Below are 13,113 nucleotides of genomic sequence, written 5' to 3' on the forward strand. Positions count from 1 at the left end.
ACGTAAAATGTGCCCTCATGAAGATGATGATTTCATGAAGATGATGATTGTTGGCATTGGCCTATGCCAGTGAAGTATGTTGCAGCTTCACAAGTTTGACAACCAGTTTCCGTAGTGTATTGGTTATCATGTTCGCCTAACACGCGAAAGGTCCCTGGTTCGAAACCGGGCGGAAACATTTTACGTATAACCAATAAAAATCTATTTTTATTTAAATTGGACCTAAAATGTGCTTTCATGAAGATAATGAATTCATGATTCTTCATTGTTGGCATAGGCCTATACCAGTGAAGTGTGTTGCAACTTCACGAGTTTGACAAGCAGTTTCCGTAGTGTAGTGGTTATTACGTTTACCTAACATGTGAAAGGTTCCTGGTTTGAAACCGGGCGGAAACATTCTATGTAAAACCAAAACAATTTGTATTTTATTTAAAGTGGACGTAAAATATGCCTTCATGAACTTGATGATTTAATGATTTGACACTAGACGTTTCGAAATATTTCAGTGAAATATGTTGCTACGTTACATGTTCTTCAAGCAGTTTCCGTAGTATAGTGGTTATCACGTTCGCCTAACACGCGAAAGGTCCTCGTTTTGAAACCGGGCAGAAACATTTTACGTTAAACCAAAATAATTCGGATTTTATTTAAAGAGGACACAAAATGTGCCTTCATGAACGTGATGATTTCATGATTCTTCATTGTTGGCATTGGCCTATGCCAGTGAAGTATGTTGCAACTTCACAAGTTTGACAAGCAGTTTCCGTAGTGTAGTGGTTATCATGTTCGCCTAACACGTGAAAGGGTCCTGGTTTGAAACCGGGTGGAAACATTTTACGTATAACCAAAACAATTCGGATTTTATTTAAATAGGACACAAAATGTGCCTTCATGAAGATGATGATTTCATGATTCTTCATTGTTGGCATTGGCCTATGCCAGTGAAGTATGTTGCAACTTCACAAGTTTGACAAGCAGATTCCGTAGTGTAGTGGTTATCACGTTAGGCTAACACGTGAAAGGGTCCTGGTTTGAAACCGGGTGGAAACATTTTACGTATAACCAAAAAAAATCGTGTTTTATTTAAACTGCACGTAAAATGTGCCCTCATGAAGATGATGATTTCATGATTCTTCATTGTTGGCATAGGTCTATACCAGTGAAGTATGTTGCAGCTTCACAAGGTTGACAAGCAGTTTCCGTAGTGTATTGCTTATCATGTTCGCCTAACACGCGAAAGGTCCCTGGTTCGAAACCGGGCAGAAACATTTTACGTATAACCAATAAAAATCTATTTTATTTAAATTGGACCTAAAATGTGCTTTCATGAAGATAATGAATTCATGATTCTTCATTGTTGGCATAGGCCTATACCAGTGAAGTGTGTTGCAACTTCACAAGTTTGACTAGCAGTTTCCGTAGTGTAGTGGTTATCACGTTCGCCTAACACGTGAAAGGGTCCTGGTTTGAAACTGTGTGGAAACATTTTACGTATAACCAAAAAAAATCGTGTTTTTTTTAAATTGCACGTTAAATGTGCTTTCATGAAGATGATGATTTCATGATTCTTCATTGTTGGCATAGGTCTATACCAGTGAAGTGTGTTGCAACTTTATGAGTTTGACAAGCAGTTTCCGTAGTGTAGTGGTTATCACGTTCGCCTCACACGCGAAAGGTCCCCGGTTCGAAACCGGGCGGAAACATTTTATGTAAAACCAAAACAATTCCTGTTTTATTTAAAGTGCACGTAAAATGTGCCCTCATGAAGATGATGATTTCATGATTCTTCATTGTTGGCATTGGCCTATGCCAGTGAAGTATGTTGCAGCTTCACAAGTTTGACAATCAGTTTCCGTAGTGTATTGCTTATCATGTTCGCCTTACACGCGAAAGGTCCCTGGTTCGAAACCGGGTGGAAACATTTTACGTATAACCAAAAAAAATCGTGTTTTTTTTAAATTGCACGTTAAATGTGCTTTCATGAAGATGATGATTTCATGATTCTTCATTGTTGGCATAGGCCTATACCAGTGAAGTGTGTTGCAACTGGACGAGTTTGGCAAGCAGTTTCCGTAGTGTAGTGGTTATTACGTTCGCCTAACACGCGAAAGGTCCCCTGTTCGAAATCGGGCGGAAACACTTTATGTAAAACCAAAACAATTCCTGTTTTATTTAAAGGGCACGTAAAATGTGCCCTCATGAAGATGATGATTTCATGAAGATGATGATTGTTGGCATTGGCCTATGCCAGTGAAGTATGTTGCAGCTTCACAAGTTTGACAAGCAGTTTCCGTAGTGTATTGCTTATCATGTTCGCCTTACACGCGAAAGGTCCCTGGTTCGAAACCGGGCGGAAACATTTTACGTATAACCAATAAAAATCTATTTTATTTAAATTGGACCTAAAATGTGCTTTCATGAAGATAATGAATTCATGATTCTTCATTGTTGGCATAGGCCTATACCAGTGAAGTGTGTTGCAACTTCACGAGTTTGACAAGCAGTTTCCGTAGTGTAGTGGTTATTACGTTTACCTAACATGTGAAAGGTTCCTGGTTTGAAACCGGGCGGAAACATTCTATGTAAAACCAAAACAATTTGTATTTTATTTAAAGTGGACGTAAAATATGCCTTCATGAACTTGATGATTTAATGATTTGACACTAGACGTTTCGAAATATTTCAGTGAAATATGTTGCTACGTTACATGTTCTTCAAGCAGTTTCCGTAGTATAGTGGTTATCACGTTCGCCTAACACGCGAAAGGTCCCCGTTTTGAAACCGGGCAGAAACATTTTACGTTAAACCAAAATAATTCGGATTTTATTTAAAGAGGACACAAAATGTGCCTTCATGAACGTGATGATTTCATGATTCTTCATTGTTGGCATTGGCCTATGCCAGTGAAGTATGTTGCAACTTCACAAGTTTGACAAGCAGTTTCCGTAGTGTAGTGGTTATCATGTTCGCCTAACACGTGAAAGGGTCCTGGTTTGAAACCGGGTGGAAACATTTTACGTATAACCAAAACAATTCGGATTTTATTTAAATAGGACACAAAATGTGCCTTCATGAAGATGATGATTTCATGATTCTTCATTGTTGGCATTGGCCTATGCCAGTGAAGTATGTTGCAACTTCACAAGTTTGACAAGCAGATTCCGTAGTGTAGTGGTTATCACGTTAGGCTAACACGTGAAAGGGTCCTGGTTTGAAACCGGGTGGAAACATTTTACGTATAACCAAAAAAAATCGTGTTTTATTTAAACTGCACGTAAAATGTGCCCTCATGAAGATGATGATTTCATGATTCTTCATTGTTGGCATAGGTCTATACCAGTGAAGTATGTTGCAGCTTCACAAGGTTGACAAGCAGTTTCCGTAGTGTATTGCTTATCATGTTCGCCTAACACGCGAAAGGTCCCTGGTTCGAAACCGGGCAGAAACATTTTACGTATAACCAATAAAAATCTATTTTATTTAAATTGGACCTAAAATGTGCTTTCATGAAGATAATGAATTCATGATTCTTCATTGTTGGCATAGGCCTATACCAGTGAAGTGTGTTGCAACTTCACAAGTTTGACTAGCAGTTTCCGTAGTGTAGTGGTTATCACGTTCGCCTAACACGTGAAAGGGTCCTGGTTTGAAACTGTGTGGAAACATTTTACGTATAACCAAAAAAAATCGTGTTTTTTTTAAATTGCACGTTAAATGTGCTTTCATGAAGATGATGATTTCATGATTCTTCATTGTTGGCATAGGTCTATACCAGTGAAGTGTGTTGCAACTTTATGAGTTTGACAAGCAGTTTCCGTAGTGTAGTGGTTATCACGTTCGCCTCACACGCGAAAGGTCCCCGGTTCGAAACCGGGCGGAAACATTTTATGTAAAACCAAAACAATTCCTGTTTTATTTAAAGTGCACGTAAAATGTGCCCTCATGAAGATGATGATTTCATGATTCTTCATTGTTGGCATTGGCCTATGCCAGTGAAGTATGTTGCAGCTTCACAAGTTTGACAATCAGTTTCCGTAGTGTATTGCTTATCATGTTCGCCTTACACGCGAAAGGTCCCTGGTTCGAAACCGGGTGGAAACATTTTACGTATAACCAAAAAAAATCGTGTTTTTTTTAAATTGCACGTTAAATGTGCTTTCATGAAGATGATGATTTCATGATTCTTCATTGTTGGCATAGGCCTATACCAGTGAAGTGTGTTGCAACTGGACGAGTTTGGCAAGCAGTTTCCGTAGTGTAGTGGTTATTACGTTCGCCTAACACGCGAAAGGTCCCCTGTTCGAAATCGGGCCGAAACACTTTATGTAAAACCAAAACAATTCCTGTTTTATTTAAAGGGCACGTAAAATGTGCCCTCATGAAGATGATGATTTCATGAAGATGATGATTGTTGGCATTGGCCTATGCCAGTGAAGTATGTTGCAGCTTCACAAGTTTGACAACCAGTTTCCGTAGTGTATTGGTTATCATGTTCGCCTAACACGCGAAAGGCCCCTGGTTCGAAACCGGGCGGAAACATTTTACGTATAACCAATAAAAATCGTATTTTATTTAAATTGGACCTAAAATGTGCTTTCATGAAGATAATGAATTCATGATTTTTCATTGTTGGCATAGGCCTATACCAGTGAAGTGTGTTGCAACTTCACGAGTTTGACAAGCAGTTTCCGTAGTGTAGTGGTTATTACGTTTACCTAACATGTGAAAGGTTCCTGGTTTGAAACCGGGCGGAAACATTCTATGTAAAACCAAAACAATTTGTATTTTATTTAAAGTGGACGTAAAATATGCCTTCATGAACTTGATGATTTAATGATTTGACACTAGACGTTTCGAAATATTTCAGTGAAATATGTTGCTACGTTACATGTTCTTCAAGCAGTTTCCGTAGTGTAGTGGTTATCACGTTCGCCTAACACGCGAAAGGTCCCCGGTTTGAAACCGGGCAGACACATTTTACGTTAAACCAAAACAATTCGGATTTTATTTAAATAGGACACAAAATGTGCCTTCATGAAGATGATGATTTCATGATTCTTCATTGTTGGCATTGGCCTATACCAGTGAAGTGTGTTGCAACTTCACAAGTTTGACTAGCAGTTTCCGTAGTGTAGTGGTTATCACGTTCGCCTAACACGTGAAAGGGTCCTGGTTTGAAACCGTGTGGAAACATTTTACGTATAACCAAAAAAAATCGTGTTTTTTTTAAATTGCACGTTAAATGTGCTTTCATGAAGATGATGATTTCATGATTCTTCATTGTTGGCATAGGTCTATACCAGTGAAGTGTGTTGCAACTTTATGAGTTTGACAAGCAGTTTCCGTAGTGTAGTGGTTATCACGTTCGCCTCACACGCGAAAGGTCCCCGGTTCGAAACCGGGCGGAAACATTTTATGTAAAACCAAAACAATTCCTGTTTTATTTAAAGTGCACGTAAAATGTGCACTCATGAAGATGATGATTTCATGATTCTTCATTGTTGGCATTGGCCTATGCCAGTGAAGTATGTTGCAGCTTCACAAGTTTGACAAGCAGTTTCCGTAGTGTATTGCTTATCATGTTTGCCTTACACGCGAAAGGTCCCTGGTTCGAAACCGGGCGGAAACATTTTACGTATAACCAATAAAAATCTATTTTATTTAAATTGGACCTAAAATGTGCTTTCATGAAGATAATGAATTCATGATTCTTCATTGTTGGCATAGGCCTATACCAGTGAAGTGTGTTGCAACTTCACGAGTTTGACAAGCAGTTTCCGTAGTGTAGTGGTTATTACATTTACCTAACACGCGAAAGGTCCCCGTTTTGAAACCGGGCAGAAACATTTTACGTTAAACCAAAATAATTCGGATTTTATTTAAAGAGGACACAAAATGTGCCTTCATGAACGTGATGATTTCATGATTCTTCATTGTTGGCATTGGCCTATGCCAGTGAAGTATGTTGCAACTTCACAAGTTTGACAAGCAGTTTCCGTAGTGTAGTGGTTATCATGTTCGCCTAACACGTGAAAGGGTCCTGGTTTGAAACCGGGTGGAAACATTTTACGTATAACCAAAAAAAATCGTGTTTTATTTAAATTGGACGTTAAATGTGCTTTCATGAAGATGATGATTTCATGATTTTTCGTTGTTGGCATAGGTCTATACCAGTGAAGTGTGTTGCAACTTCACGAGTTTGACAAGCAGTTTCCGTAGTGTAGTGGTTATCACGTTCGCCTCACACGCGAAAGGTCCCCGGTTCGAAACCGGGCGGAAACATTTTATGTAAAACCAAAACAATTCCTGTTTTATTTAAAGTGCACGTAAAATGTGCCCTCATGAAGATGATGATTTCATGATTCTTCATTGTTGGCATTGGCCTATGCCAGTGAAGTATGTTGCAGCTTCACAAATTGGACGAGCAGTTTCCGTAGTGTATTGCTTATCATGTTCGCCTAACACGCGAAAGGTCCCTGGTTCGAAACCGGGCGGAAACATTTTACGTATAACCAATAAAAATCTATTTTATTTAAATTGGACCTAAAATGTGCTTTCATGAAGATAATGAATTCATGATTCTTCATTGTTGGCATAGGCCTATACCAGTGAAGTGTGTTGCAACTTCACAAGTTTGACTAGCAGTTTCCGTAGTGTAGTGGTTATCACGTTCGCCTAACACGTGAAAGGGTCCTGGTTTGAAACCGTGTGGAAACATTTTACGTATAACCAAAAAAAATCGTGTTTTTTTTAAATTGCACGTTAAATGTGCTTTCATGAAGATGATGATTTCATGATTCTTCATTGTTGGCATAGGTCTATACCAGTGAAGTGTGTTGCAACTTTATGAGTTTGACAAGCAGTTTCCGTAGTGTAGTGGTTATCACGTTCGCCTCACACGCGAAAGGTCCCCGGTTCGAAACCGGGCGGAAACATTTTATGTAAAACCAAAACAATTCCTGTTTTATTTAAAGTGCACGTAAAATGTGCCCTCATGAAGATGATGATTTCATGATTCTTCATTGTTGGCATTGGCCTATGCCAGTGAAGTATGTTGCAGCTTCACAAGTTTGACAATCGGTTTCCGTAGTGTATTGCTTATCATGTTCGCCTTACACGCGAAAGGTCCCTGGTTCGAAACCGGGTGGAAACATTTTACGTATAACCAAAAAAAATCGTGTTTTTTTTAAATTGCACGTTAAATGTGCTTTCATGAAGATGATGATTTCATGATTCTTCATTGTTGGCATAGGCCTATACCAGTGAAGTGTGTTGCAACTGGACGAGTTTGGCAAGCAGTTTCCGTAGTGTAGTGGTTATTACGTTCGCCTAACACGCGAAAGGTCCCCTGTTCGAAATCGGGCGGAAACATTTTATGTAAAACCAAAACAATTCCTGTTTTATTTAAAGTGCACGTAAAATGTGCCCTCATGAAGATGATGATTTCATGAAGATGATGATTGTTGGCATTGGCCTATGCCAGTGAAGTATGTTGCAGCTTCACAAGTTTGACAACCAGTTTCCGTAGTGTATTGGTTATCATGTTCGCCTAACACGCGAAAGGTCCCTGGTTCGAAACCGGGCGGAAACATTTTACGTATAACCAATAAAAATCGTATTTTATTTAAATTGGACCTAAAATGTGCTTTCATGAAGATAATGAATTCATGATTTTTCATTGTTGGCATAGGCCTATACCAGTGAAGTGTGTTGCAACTTCACGAGTTTGACAAGCAGTTTCCGTAGTGTAGTGGTTATTACGTTTACCTAACATGTGAAAGGTTCCTGGTTTGAAACCGGGCGGAAACATTCTATGTAAAACCAAAACAATTTGTATTTTATTTAAAGTGGACGTAAAATATGCCTTCATGAACTTGATGATTTAATGATTTGACACTAGACGTTTCGAAATATTTCAGTGAAATATGTTGCTACGTTACATGTTCTTCAAGCAGTTTCCGTAGTGTAGTGGTTATCACGTTCGCCTAACACGCGAAAGGTCCCCGGTTTGAAACCGGGCAGACACATTTTACGTTAAACCAAAACAATTCGGATTTTATTTAAATAGGACACAAAATGTGCCTTCATGAAGATGATGATTTCATGATTCTTCATTGTTGGCATTGGCCTATACCAGTGAAGTGTGTTGCAACTTCACAAGTTTGACAAGCAGTTTCCGTAGTGTAGTGGTTATCACGTTCGCCTAACACGTGAAAGGGTCCTGGTTTGAAACCGTGTGGAAACATTTTACGTATAACCAAAAAAAATCGTGTTTTTTTTAAATTGCACGTTAAATGTGCTTTCATGAAGATGATGATTTCATGATTCTTCATTGTTGGCATTGGCCTATGCCAGTGAAGTATGTTGCAACTTCACAAGTTTGACAAGCAGATTCCGTAGTGTAGTGGTTATCACGTTAGGCTAACACGTGAAAGGGTCCTGGTTTGAAACCGGGTGGAAACATTTTACGTATAACCAAAAAAAATCGTGTTTTATTTAAACTGCACGTAAAATGTGCCCTCATGAAGATGATGATTTCATGATTCTTCATTGTTGGCATAGGTCTATACCAGTGAAGTATGTTGCAGCTTCACAAGGTTGACAAGCAGTTTCCGTAGTGTATTGCTTATCATGTTCGCCTAACACGCGAAAGGTCCCTGGTTCGAAACCGGGCAGAAACATTTTACGTATAACCAATAAAAATCTATTTTATTTAAATTGGACCTAAAATGTGCTTTCATGAAGATAATGAATTCATGATTCTTCATTGTTGGCATAGGCCTATACCAGTGAAGTGTGTTGCAACTTCACAAGTTTGACTAGCAGTTTCCGTAGTGTAGTGGTTATCACGTTCGCCTAACACGCGAAAGGTCCCTGGTTCGAAACCGGGGGGAAACATTTTACGTATAACCAATAAAAATCGTATTTTATTTAAATTGGACCTAAAATGTGCTTTCATGAAGATAATGAATTCATGATTTTTCATTGTTGGCATAGGCCTATACCAGTGAAGTGTGTGGCAACTTTATGAGTTTGACAAGCAGTTTCCGTAGTGTAGTGGTTATTACGTTTACCTAACATGTGAAAGGTTCCTGGTTTGAAACCGGGCGGAAACATTCTATGTAAAACCAAACAATTTGTATTTTATTTAAAGTGGACGTAAAATATGCCTTCATGAACTTGATGATTTAATGATTTGACACTAGACGTTTCGAAATATTTAAGTGAAATATGTTGCTACGTTACATGTTCTTCAAGCAGTTTCCGTAGTGTAGTGGTTATCACGTTCGCCTAACACGCGAAAGGTCCCCGGTTTGAAACCGGGCAGACACATTTTACGTTAAACCAAAACAATTCGGATTTTATTTAAATAGGACACAAAATGTGCCTTCATGAAGATGATGATTTCATGATTCTTCATTGTTGGCATTGGCCTATACCAGTGAAGTGTGTTGCAACTTCACAAGTTTGACTAGCAGTTTCCGTAGTGTAGTGGTTATCACGTTCGCCTAACACGTGAAAGGGTCCTGGTTTGAAACCGTGTGGAAACATTTTACGTATAACCAAAAAAAATCGTGTTTTTTTTAAATTGCACGTTAAATGTGCTTTCATGAAGATGATGATTTCATGATTCTTCATTGTTGGCATAGGTCTATACCAGTGAAGTGTGTTGCAACTTTATGAGTTTGACAAGCAGTTTCCGTAGTGTAGTGGTTATCACGTTCGCCTCACACGCGAAAGGTCCCCGGTTCGAAACCGGGCGGAAACATTTTATGTAAAACCAAAACAATTCCTGTTTTATTTAAAGTGCACGTAAAATGTGCACTCATGAAGATGATGATTTCATGATTCTTCATTGTTGGCATTGGCCTATGCCAGTGAAGTATGTTGCAGCTTCACAAGTTTGACAAGCAGTTTCCGTAGTGTATTGCTTATCATGTTCGCCTAACACGCGAAAGGTCCCTGGTTCGAAACCGGGCGGAAACATTTTACGTATAACCAATAAAAATCTATTTTATTTAAATTGGACCTAAAATGTGCTTTCATGAAGATAATGAATTCATGATTCTTCATTGTTGGCATAGGCCTATACCAGTGAAGTGTGTTGCAACTTCACGAGTTTGACAAGCAGTTTCCGTAGTGTAGTGGTTATCATGTTCGCCTTACACGCGAAAGGTCCCTGGTTCGAAACCGGGCGGAAACATTTTACGTATAACCAATAAAAATCTATTTTATTTAAATTGGACCTAAAATGTGCTTTCATGAAGATAATGAATTCATGATTCTTCATTGTTGGCATAGGCCTATACCAGTGAAGTGTGTTGCAACTTCACGAGTTTGACAAGCAGTTTCCGTAGTGTAGTGGTTATTACGTTTACCTAACATGTGAAAGGTTCCTGGTTTGAAACCGGGCGGAAACATTCTATGTAAAACCAAAACAATTTGTATTTTATTTAAAGTGGACGTAAAATATGCCTTCATGAACTTGATGATTTAATGATTTGACACTAGACGTTTCGAAATATTTCAGTGAAATATGTTGCTACGTTACATGTTCTTCAAGCAGTTTCCGTAGTATAGTGGTTATCACGTTCGCCTAACACGCGAAAGGTCCCCGTTTTGAAACCGGGCAGAAACATTTTACGTTAAACCAAAATAATTCGGATTTTATTTAAAGAGGACACAAAATGTGCCTTCATGAACGTGATGATTTCATGATTCTTCATTGTTGGCATTGGCCTATGCCAGTGAAGTATGTTGCAACTTCACAAGTTTGACAAGCAGTTTCCGTAGTGTAGTGGTTATCATGTTCGCCTAACACGTGAAAGGGTCCTGGTTTGAAACCGGGTGGAAACATTTTACGTATAACCAAAAAAAATCGTGTTTTATTTAAATTGGACGTTAAATGTGCTTTCATGAAGATGATGATTTCATGATTTTTCGTTGTTGGCATAGGTCTATACCAGTGAAGTGTGTTGCAACTTCACTAGTTTGACAAGCAGTTTCCGTAGTGTAGTGGTTATCATGTTCGCCTCACACGCGAAAGGTCCCTGGTTCGAAACCGGGCGGAAACATTTTATGTAAAACGAAAACAATTCCTGTTTTATTTAAAGTGCACGTAAAATGTGCCCTCATGAAGATGATGATTTCATGATTCTTCATTGTTGGCATTGGCCTATGCCAGTGAAGTATGTTGCAGCTTCACAAATTGGACGAGCAGTTTCCGTAGTGTAGTGGTTATCACGTTTGCCTAACACGTGAAAGGTTCCTAGTTTTTAAACCGGGGGGAAACATTTTACGTATAACCAAAATAAATCGTGTTTTTTTAAAATTGCACGTTAAATGTGCTTTCATGAAGATGATGATTTCATGATTCTTCATTGTTGGCATAGGCCTATACCAGTGAAGTGTGTTGCAACTGGACGAGTTTGGCAAGCAGTTTCCGTAGTGTAGTGGTTATCACGTTTGCCTAACACGCGAAAGGTCCCCGGTTCGAAACCGGGCGGAAACATTTTATGTAAAACCAAAACAATTCCTGTTTTATTTAAAGTGCACGTAAAATGTGCCCTCATGAAGATGATGATTTCATGAAGATGATGATTGTTGGCATTGGCCTATGCCAGTGAAGTATGTTGCAGCTTCACAAGTTTGACAACCAGTTTCCGTAGTGTATTGGTTATCATGTTCGCCTAACACGCGAAAGGTCCCTGGTTCGAAACCGGGCGGAAACATTTTACGTATAACCAATAAAAATCTATTTTTATTTAAATTGGACCTAAAATGTGCTTTCATGAAGATAATGAATTCATGATTCTTCATTGTTGGCATAGTCCTATACCAGTGAAGTGTGTTGCAACTTCACGAGTTTGACAAGCAGTTTCCGTAGTGTAGTGGTTATTACGTTTACCTAACATGTGAAAGGTTCCTGGTTTGAAACCGGGCGGAAACATTCTATGTAAAACCAAAACAATTTGTATTTTATTTAAAGTGGACGTAAAATATGCCTTCATGAACTTGATGATTTAATGATTTGACACTAGACGTTTCGAAATATTTCAGTGAAATATGTTGCTACGTTACATGTTCTTCAAGCAGTTTCCGTAGTATAGTGGTTATCACGTTCGCCTAACACGCGAAAGGTCCCCGTTTTGAAACCGGGCAGAAACATTTTACGTTAAACCAAAATAATTCGGATTTTATTTAAAGAGGACACAAAATGTGCCTTCATGAACGTGATGATTTCATGATTCTTCATTGTTGGCATTGGCCTATGCCAGTGAAGTATGTTGCAACTTCACAAGTTTGACAAGCAGTTTCCGTAGTGTAGTGGTTATCATGTTCGCCTAACACGTGAAAGGGTCCTGGTTTGAAACCGGGTGGAAACATTTTACGTATAACCAAAACAATTCGGATTTTATTTAAATAGGACACAAAATGTGCCTTCATGAAGATGATGATTTCATGATTCTTCATTGTTGGCATTGGCCTATGCCAGTGAAGTATGTTGCAACTTCACAAGTTTGACAAGCAGATTCCGTAGTGTAGTGGTTATCACGTTAGGCTAACACGTGAAAGGGTCCTGGTTTGAAACCGGGTGGAAACATTTTACGTATAACCAAAAAAAATCGTGTTTTATTTAAACTGCACGTAAAATGTGCCCTCATGAAGATGATGATTTCATGATTCTTCATTGTTGGCATAGGTCTATACCAGTGAAGTATGTTGCAGCTTCACAAGGTTGACAAGCAGTTTCCGTAGTGTATTGCTTATCATGTTCGCCTAACACGCGAAAGGTCCCTGGTTCGAAACCGGGCAGAAACATTTTACGTATAACCAATAAAAATCTATTTTATTTAAATTGGACCTAAAATGTGCTTTCATGAAGATAATGAATTCATGATTCTTCATTGTTGGCATAGGCCTATACCAGTGAAGTGTGTTGCAACTTCACAAGTTTGACTAGCAGTTTCCGTAGTGTAGTGGTTATCACGTTCGCCTAACACGTGAAAGGGTCCTGGTTTGAAACCGTGTGGAAACATTTTACGTATAACCAAAAAAAATCGTGTTTTTTTTAAATTGCACGTTAAATGTGCTTTCATGAAGATGATGATT

The 13,113-nt window shown here is 38.7% G+C and overlaps 1 protein-coding gene and 11 non-coding genes across 12 annotated transcripts in view; 11 read left to right on the forward strand and 1 right to left on the reverse strand.

Moving 5' to 3' along the window:
- The window catches only part of LOC116949687 (uncharacterized), a 65,938-nt gene continuing 52,825 nt past the window's right edge, over positions 1-13,113 (reverse strand). The window contains exon 5 of the mRNA XM_032967272.2: positions 1-13,113. This exon is cut by the window's right edge and continues 44,677 nt beyond it. The gene's annotated coding sequence lies outside the window, so the exon portion shown is untranslated.
- TRNAV-CAC (transfer RNA valine (anticodon CAC)) lies at positions 1,631-1,703 on the forward strand. The gene has a single exon. It is a non-coding gene; the product is annotated as a tRNA-Val (tRNA).
- On the forward strand, positions 2,287-2,359 carry TRNAV-UAC (transfer RNA valine (anticodon UAC)). The gene has a single exon. It is a non-coding gene; the product is annotated as a tRNA-Val (tRNA).
- On the forward strand, positions 3,811-3,883 carry TRNAV-CAC (transfer RNA valine (anticodon CAC)). Its single transcript has one exon. It is a non-coding gene; the product is annotated as a tRNA-Val (tRNA).
- Positions 5,339-5,411, forward strand: TRNAV-CAC (transfer RNA valine (anticodon CAC)). The gene has a single exon. It is a non-coding gene; the product is annotated as a tRNA-Val (tRNA).
- TRNAV-CAC (transfer RNA valine (anticodon CAC)) lies at positions 6,210-6,282 on the forward strand. The gene has a single exon. It is a non-coding gene; the product is annotated as a tRNA-Val (tRNA).
- TRNAV-CAC (transfer RNA valine (anticodon CAC)) lies at positions 6,863-6,935 on the forward strand. Its single transcript has one exon. It is a non-coding gene; the product is annotated as a tRNA-Val (tRNA).
- On the forward strand, positions 8,826-8,898 carry TRNAV-AAC (transfer RNA valine (anticodon AAC)). Its single transcript has one exon. It is a non-coding gene; the product is annotated as a tRNA-Val (tRNA).
- On the forward strand, positions 9,697-9,769 carry TRNAV-CAC (transfer RNA valine (anticodon CAC)). Its single transcript has one exon. It is a non-coding gene; the product is annotated as a tRNA-Val (tRNA).
- On the forward strand, positions 10,132-10,204 carry TRNAV-UAC (transfer RNA valine (anticodon UAC)). The gene has a single exon. It is a non-coding gene; the product is annotated as a tRNA-Val (tRNA).
- On the forward strand, positions 11,003-11,075 carry TRNAV-CAC (transfer RNA valine (anticodon CAC)). Its single transcript has one exon. It is a non-coding gene; the product is annotated as a tRNA-Val (tRNA).
- TRNAV-AAC (transfer RNA valine (anticodon AAC)) lies at positions 11,440-11,512 on the forward strand. Its single transcript has one exon. It is a non-coding gene; the product is annotated as a tRNA-Val (tRNA).

The sequence above is a fragment of the Petromyzon marinus genome, unplaced genomic scaffold, assembly GCF_048934315.1.
Source record: "Petromyzon marinus isolate PM22_M1 ecotype Great Lakes invasive population unplaced genomic scaffold, UKy_Petmar_22M1.pri1.0 PM_Scaffold_57, whole genome shotgun sequence".
NCBI lineage: Eukaryota > Metazoa > Chordata > Hyperoartia > Petromyzontiformes > Petromyzontidae > Petromyzon > Petromyzon marinus.